The sequence below is a fragment of the Copadichromis virginalis genome, linkage group LG19, assembly GCF_057382275.1.
Source record: "Copadichromis virginalis isolate Kocher_CV1m ecotype Utaka linkage group LG19, C_Virginalis_male_GT1.1, whole genome shotgun sequence".
Classification (NCBI taxonomy): Eukaryota; Metazoa; Chordata; class Actinopteri; order Cichliformes; family Cichlidae; genus Copadichromis; species Copadichromis virginalis.
Window position 1 is genome coordinate 20041126 of NC_140636.1, and position 20249 is coordinate 20061374.

General features: G+C 38.7%; 1 protein-coding gene across 2 annotated transcripts in view; it reads right to left on the reverse strand.

Annotated features, from left to right (window-relative positions):
* The window catches only part of alk (ALK receptor tyrosine kinase), a 435104-nt gene that overhangs the window by 377226 nt on the left and 37629 nt on the right, over positions 1-20249 (reverse strand). The window lies entirely within an intron of this gene.

Here is a 20249-nt window from a genome sequence, read left to right on the forward strand (position 1 = left end):
AGACTCATGCAAACCTGTTGCGTATACGCATTATTTTCATATTATACCAACTTTAGCATCTCTGATGGGCACTAAGCTCATCATTCAGATTTCAGCACATCTGTAGACGGTCTCTTTACTGTGTAGTTCTCACATGAATGACTGCATAGGCATTTCAAGGACAGCTGTATTATTAAGATCACAGATGAACCAGTTACCCTGATAATCATGTAAGCCTATAGAAAAGGATTTTCTTAACTGGTGTGGGAATTCTTTTCAGCTGGAGAACCTAAACATGGATAGTTAAGCAAATGACTTTAGGAGTGTTTGACCTCACCCAGCTGTCAGCACAGTCAAGAGACAGCCACCATATACTGCTCAGGAATTACTACTGGAATTACTGATTCCTCTTTGGAGTTATTATACTTATTCTGTACTACACATACACATATTATCCACCTCCCCATTTTTTTCCACTGTATTTTTATATTTTAAAGTATAAATTTGCATACAGGGACTGCACTGTCGGGCAATTTTGTGGTGTGGTCTTAATAAGTTAATGGTTAGAATGTCAAGTACAGGACATCGTTAACACAAGTCTGAGTGAGTGCGAGTGACTGAGTGTGGAAAGAGATACAGAAAGAGCTGATGGAGTCATTAAAATGCAACGTTAATAGCACACTCTTCGTGTGATATAGGTTAAGTTTTTTATGAGAGCAAATTAGTTGTAATAAATTTGAAATATTATAGCAAGCCAAAAAAGCAGACTGTGGGAGAAAGAGGTTAAACATTACATTCTTTTTTTTTCTGTTGGTAATGTATGAATATTGATGAGCTTTGATATGATTGGCAGGTGTTTTTTTGTGTGTTAGTGTTAAAACACCACACCATGCCAATGACTGCTTAGCGCCTAATGCACGTCCAAAAAACATGAAGCAGCATTTGAATTTGGAGATAAGATTAGATGTCATCAAGCGCAAACATGTTTATATATGGAGATATATGACATGCTGTGTCAGTGCACAGTTCTTTTGCTTTTTAAATTACTCACTTCTTTTTCTTATACTATTGAGTTATCTTGAGTATTAGTCTTGTCATTCTCATGAACACACTACCAGTACTTGGATGGTACTCATTACATACGAAAAACCAAGTGTGTAACACTATACTAGTGATCTTGGCTTGAAAAAGAGGGACAGTCAGCCAATTTTCTGCCAACACAAGAAGAATAAATCTTCAGCACCAATAGTGATATCAGTGTTAGGTAGCTAGTTAGCAGTGGCACCTTTTGTTTGAGGCATTGCAGTGTTTTGTGTTTATGCATGGTGCAGTGTCATTTTCAGTACAGACGTGTGGAATTTTGGTACGTGCTTGATGTGTTCTATATAAAAGTATCTACATTACTATGTATATTGCCTCCAATAACATATAACTTGAGTAAATGTGTTGTCTCCTACTACTGGCATGAGCACAGTGAAAAGTGTTTAATTTGGTGTAACAGGTTAAATTAAAACACACAAATTGGCTGCTGAAGATTTCGCACACACAAACAGTTGTTGTGTATGCCGGGCCAAGGCTCCAGGCTAAAGCATGCTTCTCTAGGCAGTACAAAAGTAAAAAAAGTAAGCAGGTGTTTCAAATGTTAATACAGTTCTTCTCTGTTTCAAGCTCTCCACCTGAATTGAGTTGGATCAACAACAGGGAAGCTTGGCATGCAGATCTGCAATCCACGTTTTGTGTGGTGTGCAAGTCATGTATTTTGTGAGAGGAACGAAGCTACACCAGCCGGCTGTGAACTAAGACACATACAACATAACCTATACAAATTAGTTCATTCTCAGAGATCATACAATTAGCAAATCAAACCTTCCTGTGCACCTGTGAGTCTTTTCCCCCCAACCTTTTCCTCACCAGGTGCTTTTGAACACCTGTAAGAGCAGTATCTGAAGCCCTACTGGATTAACATAAATAAATAAGAAGCAGGCATTTATAAAACGTTTTGTGTTAACTAACAGATGCAGCTGGCGTGACTTGAAATTTAGAGTGTGATCAGTAAACAGTAGTACATGTGATATTCATCAAATCTCTTCTCCTCCTGAATATTTTCATATTTTTAAAAAAAATGGCTGAATTATTGTGCTGAAATAATGAGAACGAGAGGAGAACGGAAGCTGGTTTGCAATGCATGCATGATTCTGACATCAGAATATTGGGATGACTATTTTTTGCATCCTCTAATTTCATCATGCTCCACTTTTGTCTTCCATTATGTATTTATTTGGAAGTTCAAAGGGCCAGTTTTATACTTAATGCATTCTTTTTCCTTTGGACATTTAATGGCTCCTGAAATGCCAAAATGAATTAACTTCTTTGTCTAAACGTACAGTGCATTTTCTCATACCCATCTGTTTTTCCCCCCATAGACAGTTTCCAATTATCTCTGCTTAATGCATCATAACATCTTTCTATTGGTTGGTGCTCCAGCCCCCGATGCTTAAATCACTCAATTCAGCTCTGGTTTCAGCTTTTTAAATGACAGCACTCTGTTTAATGCCTCTTTTCAGGAATAAAAAGTCAAAATGGGGAAAAGCGTAGGTGGAAAAGAATTCTATTTCTTAAATTTCATCTGTATTGTTATAATATTTGTAATGCTGCAAATATTTCCTATGTGCTACACCTCATGTACTACTGCTGTTTTTTCTTGGTCCAGTATCTTGTGTGTCAAAGGCTGAAAAGCGGCTAAAGAGATTATAGAACACGCTGCCTTGAGCCTGCAGTCTAAAGCTCAGTCTATATTCACAGAAAGCATCCAGACAAAGACACTGCCGCTCTAATGATATCACAACACTGAGGGATATGTTAGATCTGAATCAGCAAACAGTGGGAAGAGTGGCAATAAATTACAGTATGTGCTCTCTGTGCTTCATATGTATGGCTAGACTTACTGAACATATCAGCCAAGAAAAATGCTTTGGTGATAGCAGAAGATTAAGTCATGCATAAATCACGGTGTGGCCAGAATGGATCCATATAATCCAAATAATTGGTCTGATTTTGACACTGAGGTAATCATCTTACCGTTGCTACAGTACAATCAGAGGCATCAGTGTTAATGCATGAATGCATGAATGATGGCATGGGTTGCTTGGCAATATAACATCCCGCTATCAGATGAATGAATGAACTGACAGAAACTGGTCCATAGCACAGCACCAATGAAATCAGGTAACACATGATGACAAGTACATAAACGGAAGAACAAGACCTACACTCCACGGCATTTCCACCTTGACCTTTTTATTCCCTCTCAGCCTCCAAGCTGCTGCCAGTGTAGAATAAGTACTCAGCCACTGATCCCAGTGTTGTAGGGCACAGCCTGTGAGCATTTCTGAGTAGCAGTACACAATTCCCCTTCAAAGGGATATTCCTACCATAAAAATGTTGAAAACTTGTGAGTGCAACTGCTTTTTATTCCTGTGGGCACCATTTACAAGCCATCCAAGCAGCATCAAACAAAGAACTGTAATGAGCTCGTGCAGAAGAAATGGAAGAAGGTAATGGCTGTGCAGCCAAGACGGCATACATTTAAAAATTATCCTATTTAACGGGAGATGAATTGTTATTTTTATGGAATCTGGAAACTAATGTTGTTTGTAATTGAACTTCACCATGTTTACAAAGGGCTGTACGACAGGTTAGAGTAAAGAGAAGTTGTGTTACACCAGCAAACACATCCTTCCAAATTTCGTGCAAACAACAACGAAGCTTGCGGCAAAGGAGCATAATTGTGTGATCTGATCTGTGACTCAGTATTCTGGGAGAAGTTGTCCCTTACCCTTGAAACCAAAGCAGACATTTCTGGCTCAACTTTTACCCTTTCTCTGTCTTTAGAAAGCATTGATCTGCTGACCTTCTCTCATAATGCAATTGCAAAAAGAGACTCCATACACAGCCAGATCGTAATACTACTACAATCACAACTAGCTCTTCAGAGAACAACTTTAGAAACACAAGACTGAGTAATGCCTTTAAATACTGCTGTCACATTAGCTGAAACCATATATTACACCAATGCCATGCTGCGACTTCCGTAAAACATCACACTTTGTTTCGCAGCTGGAAAATCTGTGAGTTTTTAATGGTTTGCAGGGAAACCATGGATTATCAGCTTTGCAGGTTGGCTGTTAATTCCAGAGCAACAGATGTAGGAAATTAGGAAATCTGATTCAAATCAGCTCAGGGGTTTTTATAGCAAAATGAAAAATGGAAGTGTAATAGAATTAAAATGAGTTGTTGGTGTTGCATATGCCCCAAAAATGTAATGAATGTTTTGTTGTACTGTGAACCATTGCCTCTGTAAATCAATTAAGACAGGTCATTTTTCCTCTCATAGTGTCTCATTTGGGGCTAAATATAGATATAGATGGTAATAAGAAATTCTCTTTCACCCACAATCGCAGGATGCCCTTCAAAAACGATCTCTCAACAACTCCACTTTGCAATCAGACAGCTGTCAAAATCATCTTCCAGCAAGCATCAAATGATCGGCCCTCAGTGAAGCTTTGCCAGCACCAACAATAAAGTGGCTTTTAATTTCAAAGAAAGCAAATGCTTTGTGACTCTATGATTGTTTTCCCTCACACAGCCAATCACTGTTTTTTTCTTCTCACCTCTCAGCTCCTCTGAATACAAATCACTTAGGACTTTTGAGACTGATTTGTTTACTCAGAATAAGTGAAGGGCGACATCTGCAAAGCAGGATCATCATAATTTTAGCACCTCTTTTCTGCAAAAGGTTCTTTTTGGAAAAAAGACTTGTTTTAAGAGAACATCAGTTGTTTTTTCTTCTTAGCAATGCTAATAAGAATTGCTTGCATTTGTTTAGTGCCTATCACTTATTAAAATTATCAGTATTACCACTACTTTGGGGTGTAATGTAGATGCTTATGTCTAAACTGGCATAATCAAGTGCTAAATATAATGCTTTTCGTCCGTTTTGTGTTGTGATTATATATTCTTATGCGATACAAAATAAATAAATAAAATAAAGCAGTGTTTCTTTAGTGAAATTAAAACAGTAAGAAGAGGTAAGTGGTAACAGAATTAGACACTGATTGGCAGATAGCACCTTACCCCACTCTTACACTGGAACTGATGAAAGCACGATTTGTTTGGATGACATTCAGCTTGTTGAACTGAACACCTCAACAGCATTAAATCTGACAGTTGCATTTCTGTACCACTGGAGAGAAATGGGCCAATTTAATCACATCCTGTTGACAGCATCACCCATCCAAAACTAAGTGATTGATCCCGAGAAAATTTAGGTCAGTAATTAATTTTTTCTCAGAGACTGTCACTAAATTAGGAATCCTCAACAACACATTCAGCACTAAACCATACCTTAGGCAATTTCTTTGAAGAATAAAATTTCGATTTTACTATCTATATGCCATTTTACTCAAACAAAGCACAGTTATGAGATTATGCGTGACTGACAAAGGCTATAATTGAGGCCACGATGGCTGACTGTGAAACCAAGTCAGACTCAAAAAGACTTCCAGAGGCTTTTTGTGCTCAGGGGAATGTGGCCACAGTGATTGGAAACAAGGGGAGAGCTTCTATTGTCTGTTGACTGCTGGACAGGAAATTAGGCTTGGCATCAAAATCTGCATGTTAGGATGTTAATTGTCTCCCTCTACACTCAGAATAAAAAGTGATTTTCAGAGAATTAGTAGCCTTGTTACAGATCATATATCCATCCTCGTATTAAATGAGGATTGGTTGCAGTGGCAGGGTTCCCAGCCTGCATTGAACATGACAGGATTGTCTAGGCACTGAGCCAGCAGTGTAATATTGTTTGGTATGGACATAGGGAGGTCATGTCTTACCTGTAACATTCAATTTAATTAAATCACCAGCCCCATTTCCATCGGACAAACTGATGTTTATGAGTACTGTTGCGCTTGTTCTCACACTTTACGGAGCAGATAAGTCAAAATGAGGTTGCTAGTTGCCAAGAAATTCCCCAAAGGTGCTCGTGCCACTCTCTAATCGTGTCTGTGCAATCTGTTCCATTTACTGAGGGATTGAAAGTTAGAGCTCAGTTTTTTTCCCCTTGGCTTTTATTTGGACTAAATGTGTGCACTAACAAGTCAGAGGCACATCTAATGGTCAGGCTTAGCTTATATTTGTATAATAAGATAAGATAAGATAAGATAAGATAGAACTTTATTAATCCCTCGGGTGGGTTCCTCTGGGAAATTCGACTTCCAAAAAAAGCACAGCAACGACCAAAGTTACAGTTACACAAATATTGCTTTGTGTATCAAACTGGCTTACGGTTTGCTAATTCAGAGCCAAATGAGTGTTTCACTGTGTTACATGTCTATTGCTGCACCATGTGAAATAAATTAAAAAGAAAAAAAAAGCAGACAATGCCGACTGTTTGATAATAATAACTGAATTGTGTGCTATCCATTTGTGCATTTATGTGCCTATAAACGGTAAATGTTCCTCCGCTGAGGCTTCTGCTGTCACAACTTAGTTAGCTGGAAACTGATCATATGCAGCTTGATTGTGGCAAAAATCATAATGTGGATGCCCTTGAATTTTAATTAGAACTTTACTAAAAACGAATAAAAATAAATAAATTGATCCAAACACAAAATCAAAGCACTGTGAATACAGCAATCGGAATTGCTTCAATTGTTTTAGTAAAAATTATTGGAAGCCAGAGCTGTAATTATAATTAAAATTCAATAAGTGCCCATCTCCAGCTGATCAAGGTGTAATTTCATACTATATTCCCATTAGTTGTTTAGTAGATAAAGGTCATAGCAGTCACAATGTGAAATGGTAATCCAAAACTCCTGACCCAAAATTTTGGTCTATCTATAAATCTCTTTTACTGTGTGATGTACAACAGTTATGCCTTTGGGATAGTCCAGAAGGCATATACCCAGTCATGTCATGTTTTCTTTCTTCCTTCCTTCCTTCCTTCCTTCCTTCCTTCCTTCCTTCTTATCCTAATGACCTTAAGTATTTTTTCCCCCAAAAATCTATCTTTTGCAAATGAGGCAGTTGAAATTCTCTGGAATATCTTCTCTAACATTTGCCAGTGGTTCTAGGTCAGCTTGACCTGGGGCAAGAGGACACTTGGTGAAAATGTTAAGTGTATACAAGTGTTCCACCATTGTTGTCTCATTGCCAAATTAGTCTGGGTCTCCTCAGGCGGACGGGAGTTACTTTTGTGATTACTGGAGAGGTCCTCCTAAAATAGGCTTGGGCTGCGGATCATCTATCATCCAACCTTTGACCTTTTGGCTGTTTTTTTTTTAATCAAGTATTGCTTTCCTCCTCTTTCCCCAAATTAGACTTTCTGAAGGACTCATTATCATCTTTGTAATCAGGTGACTCCTTTCCTTACTGAAGGAGCATATTAGTGGTAGTGATGGCTTGCTCAACTCAAGAAACTTGAACTCACTAGATGGGAACTCTATGATCTGTGATCTTAAACCACTTGATGCTAACAGAGGATCTGAATTACACTTCAGGAAGTCCAGGGTGGCACAACTTATCTAGTAACGTGAGTTGATAACAAGGTTTGGACTTGTGTTTAAAGTTCCAAGTTGTATTACTTAACCCCTATTTGTTGTTACAGCGTTACAATCCCAATAAAAGGCTTTAAACAGTTCTATTTATTTGCACTGATATGAAGCACTGCAGTACTGTCCTCTTGGTGCTACTACTAGGCCAAAAGGTGCATAATCATTCTAAACACTGACAAACTTAAGGTAACCCACATTCCATTGCTTAATGCTTTAATGCTAATATGGTTTCTAAAATCTGTTTGCATAAAGAACTGATAATATTCTAAACCTGTCCTTACAGCAGAAATGCTTGCTGTCTTCCCAGCATGCACATCACCGATTCACTCAGCAAATGTACTAGTTTTTTCTTTTTCTCCTTTTCAGCTAGAGGCCCATAACAGCAGTAGAAACCTGGGGTTGTTTGCGTCTGTGTTCACACATGTAAAGAAATTCTTGGGTGACTGCCGACAGCCTGGATGTTGTCTCTTCAAGGCACAGTATCTCTTTTCACTGAGAAAGGGACACTAATAGTAATGACAGAGCAGGAAGCATGCCGGGGAGGAAGGGACATAAGCTGCACAAGAACAGATTTCTGTTCTACCAATGTTCTCTACCATATAATTCCTATGTGTACTGTCAGTGAGTCACATAGTATCTCCCAAAGATCAAGGTCTGATAAAGGGAATATAACATAACATGATATTATTAAGGTATTCAAAAAACAAAAAAATAAATAAATAAAAAAAATAAAACAGACCAACTGGGAAACTTAATTATCTGTCGTGTGACATTTGGCCAGCCTGATTTTAAAGCCTTCGAGGCAAAACCACTAATCAGTCCTCTCTCTTCAGACGGTTTAGGTATGTCTTCAAAAGGCTGTACTTGTGCTATCACATTACAATCTAGGGCTCTAAAACTAAAACAACTGCAGTGCAGTTCCACATATGATACATATTAGACTTAATGAAGCCAAGTGGGAATATGTCAGTAACTCCAAAACCCCTTCTAGGAACATGAAGGAAGTAGCAGAGATTTCATAATAGCTATGATTACAAATGTCGCTGAGAATTATTCAAATTCTATCTGGGGGTACCTTAAGATTTGCATGACTATTAGATGACACACACCTCTGGGCCTCATGATTGTTGATCTATTCTAAGCCAAAGTCAAGTGATGTTTCTCCTGTACAGGCAAGATAAAACCTTATTGAATTCCACAGATGAACGTCACTTATCTGCTTTGGAGAAGAAACACTAATGTTTTGCCCTGAGTTTCCAGATGACCCTGACCAAATACATCCAAAATACTTCGAGGGTTGACGGGTGTGCTGGGATTTTGTGATGGGATTCCATGCCCCAGTGGGAATATTTCCATAAGCTTCAAGAAATGCATATGGAAAGCACAAGGGCTGATCAATTCGTGTTCCCCGGTGACTCAGCACAGAGGTGGAGATAAACACAAGGGTTCATTTGGAGGAGCTTCCAGATGAGAACAGCCACTGCAGAACAGGTCAGCCGAGTGGCCTTGCCTTTAGCTAACAGAGTGATTGTCAGTGCTTTTGAAAAACACACACACACACACACACACACACACACACACACACACACACACACACACAGGCAGGCAGACATTCTGAGGTTACTTTGCACAAAAAAGGAACATGAGTGCATGTTTGTGAAAACCAAAATTGATTATTCACTGCACTTAGCTCTACCATTACGCGGCACAAATACTTTCTCCGTCCTGCAAGCTTATTACATATAAATCAATAAAAGAGACATCTCATTCCAGTTTTGCCAGGAATCTTTTGGATTTCCACACTACACCATGACCCAGATACCAGAAATCTTACATCATTACCCGTGACAAATGATTCTGTTGCACTTACTGAAACTGTTGGATTTTTCTCCATTCGACTGTTTATCACTAGCCACCAGCTTGAGGTGCCACCTATTAGAAATCTTTACTCACCTGCCACAGGCAGTAAGTAAGATGGAGCAACCAACAGGAACCATATCATAGTATCTGTATTGATAATCAGGCCATGTGGGGTTTATTGATATGTATTGTTTTCCTACTTTCTAGAGTGTGATACTGAAAGCTAATTCCCTTGCCTGAATAGAGCTGATAGAAAACACTTAATGCATTTGCTTTCCTAATTAGGAAACAGATAAGTGAGTGGCCACTGATGATTCGGGTATTCTGCGAGCACCTGTCTATCTGCAGATCTCCAGACGGCACCGGTACAATGGCTGGTTTAACAGCCATTTAACGTTGCAATCACTACACACCCTAGACGATAATAAAAGGCACTGTGCATTTACTTTGAAATCGACTGAAATCATCTGCTTTTGAAGATGGTGAAAGAGGAACGAGGAAACCAGGGGAAATAACATTAAGGAGAATGGGCATCAGACTCCTCCTCTGTCATTTTATAACCTTTTGAGAGAGATGCAGTGATGAAAGACAAAGAAGGGGCACAGCAGGTGAGGGCATTTCAACCTGTGCAGCTGTCATCAAGTAAACAAAGTATGAAGATTGTTTTTTTCTTTCCCTGAATGTATTGATCTAAATGTCAACAATATTTAATATATTACTGCTATTGTTGAGTCCTCATATTTTACAAACTGCACCACTACCCCATAACGGCAATTTTATTATGAATTATGAGGTAAGAAATTGGCAAAAATTTATTGAAACAATATACCCGATAGCATAATGAGTGTAAAATCATTGTAAGTGCAGTGAAAAACAACGTTTTAATAAATGCACGGTGAGATTGAAAGCTCTGCGCAATCCTGAGCACACTTTGATTTTATACAACTACGGGTGAGGCTAAATATCCAGGTCACTCTCACTGTAGGGAAGACTATTACAAATAAACAAAACTGAGTGGATCTTCTTATTTAGTTGGTATATGAAAATATTTGATTTGCGATCAATGGCCAAAGCTTTTGAGCCATTAGATCTGGGGTCAAAAATGGGGAGGGGGAAGTAGGGGATGAATGTTGCATGAGGCGTTCATTTATTAGAGCCATTTGTCTGTGCAACAGGAGACAACTGTGACTTTCTGGAAGAGTGAGACTATTTACAGCTATTGGCAGTCTGCTGCAAACACCCTCTCTCTCTCCCGCAGGGCGTCTGTCTGGTAATCCTCCCAATGCATCGCCTTACCTGTGACAAAAGGAGACTGACTGCATCAAGCTGCAGAACAGTGTGCGCCTGCCAAATGCTAATTTACATGCATTTCTTCATTACCTGAACACATGCGTGTCACAATCACACAGAATTATGTTCTCTAAATACTCTGTTACATTTTGAGGAAAGTGTTTTCCCCAACAAAATACCATGAAATTTAACAGGCTAATAAATTGTGGTTTAAGAAGGCATAATCCAGGAGAATAGGGATTCATTTCACTATGGGTTTTACATTATTATTATTTTTTTTTTCGTTTCATTTTCACTGACTGCTTACCATGAATACACTTAGGCACAAATGCAACTGTTACTGGTTAGTTTCATAAAAAGATCATAGTTTGTGTTTTAACATGACAGAGGGTTCCCTGCTATTTTCTGTGGTCACAAACTGGCTCAAAGTGGGTTACAAGGAGGGAGTCCACACAAGACATTTACTTAAATACAAATTGATTTATTAAACATAACCCGACAAAGGCAAAAAGGTCACCAATAGGTTGACGTCAGGTCGAGTGGAAGAAAAAGGATGAAAAAGGCTTTTATAGCCTGCAACACACTGCATTAACTGACAAACCTCTCATGCAAGCCAATCAAGAACAGCAAGTGTGGGTGTGGCTTGGCTGTAACACTATGTTACTTCCATATCTAATATATGCCTGATAAGGAGCAATAGCTGAGCACGAAGAAAATCAACAAAAAAAACCACAACAAATCAATGCAATTCTGAAAAAAAAAAACCCACCCTAAATATAAATGGTGATAGATTTTAGTTGTATGGGAATATCAAATAAATGTAAATATGTAGACAAAATGACATTCATTCACAATTTAAAGGCCACCTCAAATGCAAGGCATTACTTTGATGTAGAATCTCTTCTACAAGCAGCAGCAATTGCAATGTGCAAATGGAGCCCTGATGAACCAATGAAAGTGAGTAAGCAAATCAGAAACGCATTGCTTACACCTTCTGAGTTGATTTTATGGGCTATACTTTACGGGGCCAGCCAGAATTTGCTTTGTTTTATTATCATCGTTGCCAGAAAGCAGTGTCCTGTCAGTCCATCACATCAGTCGCCCCCTCCCACCTGTTGTATGCCATCATTATCAGTCTGGATCGCCTCTTTTTCACAGCAACTAACAGCACCGTTTTGATTTAGTGCTGTTGTTTATTCCCGTGTAATTAGATACTGCCATATTTGGCAGTAGGATTTACTGTTTGAGCCCACACATGTCTGAGATGTTATACTATAATTATGTAGGCTTCTAAGCTGTTGATCCTCTATGCATTTAAGTGCAGCTTAAGAATTACATATTACACATATAAGCATAGAAGCAACGTGTAAACACTGCTGTTTTTGTTATATTGTTAAAATGAAGATCATTATCTTTGTTTCCAGGAGACTGAACATCTTTCAATTCCTGTGTATAGCCATATTTGAATGCTGTGCTTGACTTTAGCCTTGCATCTTTGTGGACTCTTCTCTTTGCAGTTCTTTGTGGTGGAGAGTAGGTTAAGTGGCATCTGGATGCTACTCGATATCCTGCTAGATCTACTCTTCATCTACATTGCAACCATCTTCAAACTGAGCATGTCATTGTTACATTATAAACTGATTTTTTTTAATGCCTTTCCGCACTGGAAAAGTGAGCTCTGTTTAGTTTTTTTTAAAGCTGAGTACGTAAAACTAATGCAAGTGTTATCAAACTAAAACTGGCATTATTTTGTCATGTATTTGTCATGTGTTTTTACTTACTGCTTTTACTTTTTTTTAATCAGCATTCTTCTCATGCTACAAGCAGGGTGAGAGAGCACAGTAGACACTTTCTTTTTGTCAAATCACTGTGATGAATGCTCACATTAAACAGATCGATATTGTGCCCGATGGGATTTTCTGAGAAGTGACATTTGGGAGCAGCACTACTACTTATCACTAATGTTTTCTTGTGGATCACTGTTACTAATACATGCATACACAGTTGGTGATGGACACCAGACATGGTGTTGGTACACAGCGTGTCTCCTGATCAGTAGGCCATGGAGATCCCACAGCTCCCACATAAAAAAAAAAAAAAACATACAAACATTGAGGCTATACTATAACAATTTAATATGAGTCACAAGCTTATCATAGTGTATAGTTGCCCCATTATCATGTATTAATGGTGGAAAGTAAACGAAGCAGTGCATCTGTTTTCAGGATTAGCGTATCTCTTGATAACACGTGAAGATGAAGAGATGAAACCTGCCGGTGACTGTCCACAGCTTACAGCAGCAACATAATGGACTAATCACTGCCTACAGCTGGTTTTTTTTTTTTGCTTTTTTGGTTTGTGTCTTGAAAACTCTTCTTGAAGAAAGCCGGGCATCCTCCCAAATGCGCCTGCCTCACTTTTGTTGCTGTTGATGTGATCTAGCTCAAAAAAAACAGAGGGAATGAAGGAAAAGGTCTCTTATCGTAAACTAATTAAAAACTAGCTCAGGACACAGGGAGCGCCTGACAGAGTGCCATCCGTTTTAATCAGACACGCAGCTCCACTATAAAGACATCACCTCAACAGATGCCCCACTTTCTGAAGGAGAAGGAGGGTGTCTGCAGAGATGACAGGTGTTATTTATTTTTCTGTTTCAAATAGATTTCTGCTTTCGCAATTCGCTGAGATAACAAGGGAAGAGGGTAGTTTTGCATGGGTATGCAAGTGTCTGTGAAAAGGATAACTTTTGTCTTTCCTTTTTTTCCCAGTTGAACAGGAGGCAAATAAGAGTAACTGGCAGCGTGATAAGGAGTACACCTTCAGTGCTAGCTTGCAAACAAAGCTGATGTGCTTTTGGAAGAAAGCTGTGTTAATATTACTAAGTGTAAATACATGCATCATGAGCTGCCAGGACGCCTAATATTTTTGGATGGCTCAACTGCTATTTCTTTACTGCTGCGCGGTTCTGGCTGCTACCAATGACGAGAATGTTTTGAATAAATTCAATTTAGCGAGTGGAAAAGCACAGATGAATTAGACCTTTTAATTTATGAGTGGTTTTGTGGTTTAGCATTACAGGGCCATAACACTGCATTTAATTGAATTAAGCTAACTTCAGGTCACATCATGAAGCATTGCTAGACTGATGTGGCACCAGCAGGGATAGGAAAAACTGCAGCATCGACTCAAATGTACAGCAGAGCAAACAGCAGCCACAAACACATTCGTCATCTGCTTTTATCCCACAGTGGTTGCCTACATTATCATAAAATTTCATTGTGTTTGTAGTGGTCCATCAAACGGCAGAGAACGTTTCTGCTCATGAAACCTGGCTTTTGGTACAATTCTAGATCAAACCTTTGGCCTGAAAATGTTCACATTTTTCAAACTTATTGTCTCTCTCTCTCACTCACACACTTCTTTTCAATGGCACATTTCTCACTTTAACCTATTCTGTTTAGCAGATAAAATGCTACTGCTTTCAGTCTTTGAGACAGCCTCTCTCAGTCCTCTGACATGTTCACATTCACATTTTCTGTGCTTTCACCACTATGAATAGACTTTTAAAGTACTTCCAAACACATATTTCCATATGTCCATAACATAATTTAAGTTTACAGGCTTGAAATGGTGTATTGCTGCTGCACATGAAAGCTGCTAATGAGCCTAAAATACACACACTACCATGCTAATCCTCCATATTTTTTTTTAGGTGGCACCAGTGACTCAGTGTCAGCATATATTCACCTGGTGGTATTTGCACAGCTCTTGGTCTCCAGACTGCTTTTATTGGTGCAAGGACAGGTCTCACTTTACCAATATTCATGTCTTTGAAAATGTATGGGTTACTGCTGAAATATGGGCAGTTTGACGAACACACATTTACCACTAATGCCATTCCCCTTATTAGATCTGGAGGTCTGTCTTCTTTTTTTTCATTTAGATATTTTTTTTCTCCCCCCCCATCAATTTACTGGTGCGGCAGAGGACAGCTGTGCAAGCCAGTGATGCATGGGTCCCGCTTACAGTCCGAAAAAAACAGTAGCAAGCATGTGTGTGTACATCTGATAGAGTGGATGTTGCCTCCCCAGAGAGGGAGCCCAACAACCACATTTCTACAATGATCATGATTATCAGTATAATTTCATTAAGTTATTTACATACATTACAGGAACTGCAATTAATATTTAGATTTTCATGAAGTCTTGCTGCAGTTGTTGCTGATAGAGCAGATTGTCATGACTCTTCTTCACCACCGGTTTGGCGGCAACATAAATCATTTCCTGTCTGTCACCTGCTGTGGTCACATTGCGCATCCTGTATCCCCCTTATTCCCCCTTCAGATTTGTACAATCTTTCTACAAGCAAGACTAGAGGCATATACAAACTATTTTCAGAGTGTGCTGCATACCATAATGGCAATGCTAACACTCTTCCAGTGAATTTCATTTTCATGAAATAGTTGAATCAGTGTGTTCTCCAAAACTGGATAAAACTTTCTGGACATACTAACACTAGACTTAAGGATAGCACTTTTGTTTATGACTTCAGCAATCTAATCAGCTATATGACTGATCCATCAATCAGTTATATAGCTTCTGCATGTAGCACTTTTTATTATTCCCCATAACTAATGTGTAATTCCCCTGAATTAAAGTGGAATTTGTATGTATTTTTCTGATACTAAGGCACAATGTGATTTACTTGCAAATAGTTATCAAAAGGTACAGTAGAAAAACAATGTAGCAACGGAGTAACAAAAGAGGATTAACAATTTAGGTTTTTACAGGAAAGGAAGAAAGTTATACTGTAAGTAATTGTAAGTTGTATGTAACTTCAGGTATGCTACAGGAAAGCAGATAAAAATTACACTGTAAGATTTTTTAAGTATGTTAGTGGAAAAAATAAACAATATTTCTGTGCACTTTAGGTTTAGGAGCTGTCTTATGCGTAACTTAGTATGGATGGATGGCTGTTTCACGATTCAACGGCCGTCTTATATAACAAATACAAATGTGACAAGGACTGTTCTACAATTCCCGCTTACAAAAAATAAAATAAAATAAAATAAAATAAAATAAAATATAGCTTTAAACTTTTTAGGCATGCCAATGTGATCTTATAATGATGGAGCTAAGTCTACTTTTTCTTTGACAAACACTGTTCAAAGAGAAGTTTCAAAAGGACTAAGAAAGCTGTACTGACCAAATTGTAGAAAGACTCCAAATAGAATAATTAGTTTTTTAAAATATGCAAAACCAAAAGTGAACACAATAGAACTAACAAGAAACCCTTCTTATCACATATGAATACAGAAGAAAATAAAAAAAATATATTTGTATGGTTTAATTATTTATTTGATTTCTTCTTTTTTTCCCCCATTTGTGAGGAAGATTAATGTGAGGAACAATTTTCCAAACTGAGTAATAAGTGGATCCTTATGCCTAATTACAAGTACAGAGCTGTTTAAAACATACAGTTAAAACATTTTGGAATGACACATCACATGCATACAATGCTGTACTCATAAACATCGAAACAATGAGATTTTGATCTCTGCAGGTTTAAGGCTCCAGCTTCATTTTTTAGAGCTGAAGGTTATGTTCATCTCTTATAACATTCTATAGTTGACATGAAGAAAATATGTTTTTGCTGTCTAAGATGTTCTAAATCCTTAAGGCTCCCCAACAAATCTTATGCACGAGTCGGCCCCAACATTTAAACCCTTGCTCATGACATTCGTGTGGTTGGTACTTTATTTATTAGTCAATAAAGTATTGTTTAGTCCAGACGATATTGATGAGTCGAGATGATTTATTAAGCTTGTTGACTGTTTAGACATCAAATGAGATTAGCTTGACTGTGCGCTCTGAAAATAAAATTAATGAACTGCCATGAACTCAGTGTTATTGCTCATTGTGAAAAACATTGGTACTTATTAAGTAATAATGACACATAGCACACACCAAACTGTTTTCCCTGCACAGATAATTGCTCTTGTGGACAGACTTTACACTATGTTGAATGACTAATGTGAAAAAATGAGAATTTGTGGCAGCTCTAATGCTAAATGGCGAGTTGTTTTAAATGATATATGGCCCAGTCTGGCAGTTTTTCTGTGGGAGGTAGAATTCATGCATTTTATAGAACGTGAATGACTGAGGAAAAAAAGGAGGAGAGAAAAAGTCACAGCACAGCTTGGTACCTACCATTATTCCAAACATTATTAGCTGCAATAATACATCTCAGCCTTTGGACTTTGAACAAGCAAGAAGACACTTAAATGCTCTCATCATTGCTTTTTCTCTTATTCAGATAAGAACTAGTTTTCTTTTGAGGAGGAAGTTGATCAATAGATGGATTCCTTTTGAGAAACTAAATTCTTCACCATACATACATATGCGGACATATGGCCAGTAGCCATATGTCCGCCTAATGTGCCCCAAAGAAAAACAAATCCACCTTGATGGCATTTTCACAGAACATGCATGCAGAAAACAGCCACCAGCACCACTTTTTGTCATCTCAATTACCTTGTGTTGTGCAGGATCAAATGTCACGCCTGGTTCTTTTCACCCCCCTCTTGTCAAACAGAGCAGGAAATGAGGGAATTGAAGATAAATGCTATCAAAAATTATTACATCCTACTTCACTGCATATGCTCAACCTGTGTGAGTACTGATAACATTTAATAGCCCCGCCTTGCTGCTAATCTGAGTTGAAATGGTGTATGAATGTTCCAAAAGGTCAAAATGATCAAAAACCCAAAAGTCGTCCAGAGTGTTTGAAAGAGCTTGCTAAAAGAGAAGTGCCATGAAAGTTGGAAGTAGAAATGGCTTTACATTTATGGCAAAATTTGATCTACTCATTTTGAATATACTGGCACAGTTCAGTACCTCAAACATAATTAACTTTGGTCTTACTGTTAAGGAAAAATTATGTATTCAGCATCCCAAATGGAAAAGAAAAGGAACTTCAGACACTGTCAAAACACAAATGCCTTTTTTACCCTTTATTGAGGAGAAGTAACTGGTGCCTAAAATACATTTAGATTCCCTGAACTCAAGCTGCTGAGGCCTCCTAAGCTTTCATCTAAGTATATTCTCTCTTTGCACTCACATCAGGGTGCTCACCTAACCACCTCCCCGCCTACACAGATAGAGGCTGTCAAAACTAAAATCATCATGCCTGCTCATTGTTTCCTCTCCACACCACTGAGCAACTCTGTGATGTTAACAAAGTTAGCACTTTCCTTTCTCTCATCCACGTATTTATTCTTTGGCAAGAAGAAATTATTTTCACACGCAGCAGTGGATAATAAACATGTGCAAATGATTTGTACCTAAATATTACTGCATCAGTGTGCATGCCAAGCAAATATCAAGGTCGCCAAGTCTCATGCTACTGGCTGATGACACACGTTTTCAAGGCAAATATAGAAGCCCCCGGCTATAAAAAAACAAAACAGGATAAATGGGCAGAACATCCCTTTTTTCAGCATCCACACATTTCTATAAACTTTACAGAGAACACAAGAGACAGTTTATGTGTTTAAGTTGCTAGAAATGCACACAGAGACTTATCAGAGATTATAAATGAGGCACTGTGTCATTAGATCCCTTCTTCGTAGGTTCAAGTTCCAGTGACGTGAAAGAGCAGCATGTGTTTTCTTACATGGTCACAACTTCATTAACTATTCTTCTGCTTTTGGCTGCCCCTCTCTACAGTGGGACACAGGTGGAGGCAAGCATCCTCCTCTGCTACATCAGCAATCTGCATATATCCTCTCACTAACTCCCATTCTCTGTGGTCTTCCTGTTTTTCTCCTGCATGCCAGCTCCATCTTCAATATTCTTCAATGCCATCCATCCATCCGTCCGTCCATCCGCCAATCCGATTCAGGGTTGAAAGGGGTCAGGAGCTTTTGCCAGCTGTTATAGGTAAGGTGAGGTACACCCTCGACAAGTTGCGAGTCTGTCACAGGATTACCACACATAGAAAAACATTCATGCTCACATTCACAGTTGTGGCTTATTTAGAATGACCAGTTAAACTCATGCATGTTTGGTCTGTGGGGAGAAGCTGGAGTACTCAGAGAGAATCCATGCAAGCACAGGGAGAGCATGAAAACTCCACACAAAAAGGCTCCACCCAGCTGGTGGATTCAAACCCAGGACCTTCATCTGTGAGGCAACAGTGCAAACCACTGTACCACCATACTGCTATCTTTCTGTCCAAAACTACCTCAGACACTTGTCTACATCCAGTCCACCCTGTCTCCATCCTCTTCTTCACCTCTGTTGTGCACTGTTTGTTACATTGGAAGGCTGACCCGAGGCTTTTAACTCAAATAGCTTCATTACCTCTGCCCCATGCATCTTCACCTTTCTACGTGTCTCTCTCTCACACACATTTTCTGTCAAGGTTCTACCGATTGTCATCTCTCTCCTCTCCAGTGCATACCTCCACCTCTCCAGATGCTTCTGTTTCCTACTCTCACTCCAAATTATAAAATCATCTGCAAACATCTTAGTCCATGGAGACCCCTGCCTGACCTCATCTGTCAGCTTGTAAATCACTATTGCAAACAAAAAGAGGCTCAGAGCTTATCCCTGTAATTGCACCGTTATAAATTATTCTGGACAGAGAGAATCAGAATTTAAGGTATGTATTTTGTATTTAATATTTATAATAAATGTATTCTTATTATTCTATTATGCATAGATTTACAGCATTAGAGCTACATTTGTTGCTAAGCAGCTATTGTTTAATTATCTGCCATTTAGGAAAGTTGCAAAATCTGCAAATATATTAAAACTGTTTTTTTTTTTGTTTATTGGAAAGATTTCAAACTGTTATGAACCCAGTGAACAGAAACAGCTACAGGGAAGTATTTTCAGATATTTTGTTGTTCACCTTGGTGGAGAATACTGCTGAGCTGTGGCTGATGGTGAAACATTTGGTGAAACATTTGGAGCGACTACATGCTGAACAATATGCTGTGTTTCAGCAGTGGGCTTTGTGCACTCTCTGGAGTCCCTGCACTGTGCTTGCTAAAGCTAGCATGACCTTTAAACATCATTAACGTTAACTTGGGGTTATGTTGTACCTGCATTTGTAATGAAGAGCTGTGTGCGCAGACTCACCTTAATGCTCTGCAAAAGACAGGGAAATGGGGACGCAGCTTATAAACAAACACACACACGGACACACAAATCTTTTTCTCAGTGAGGAGCCAAATCGATACCAAACACACCACACTGATTCTATTTGCATGGCTTTGATGGCAGACCGAAGGTCTCCGGAGAGCCTCCTTTCCCTCTGTAATGCTTGAACCCGCACACAAACACACATTTGCAAATTATGGAATCTCACAAAATGCTGCGCGCACAAGTGCACACACTCATGAAACCTGGGATGGTGAATTAATAGGTTTGCATTTATTCCCAACAGTCAATACAAAGCAGATTGTCCTGAGGTAAAACAGCCAGTCAGTGAAGCTATGAAGGT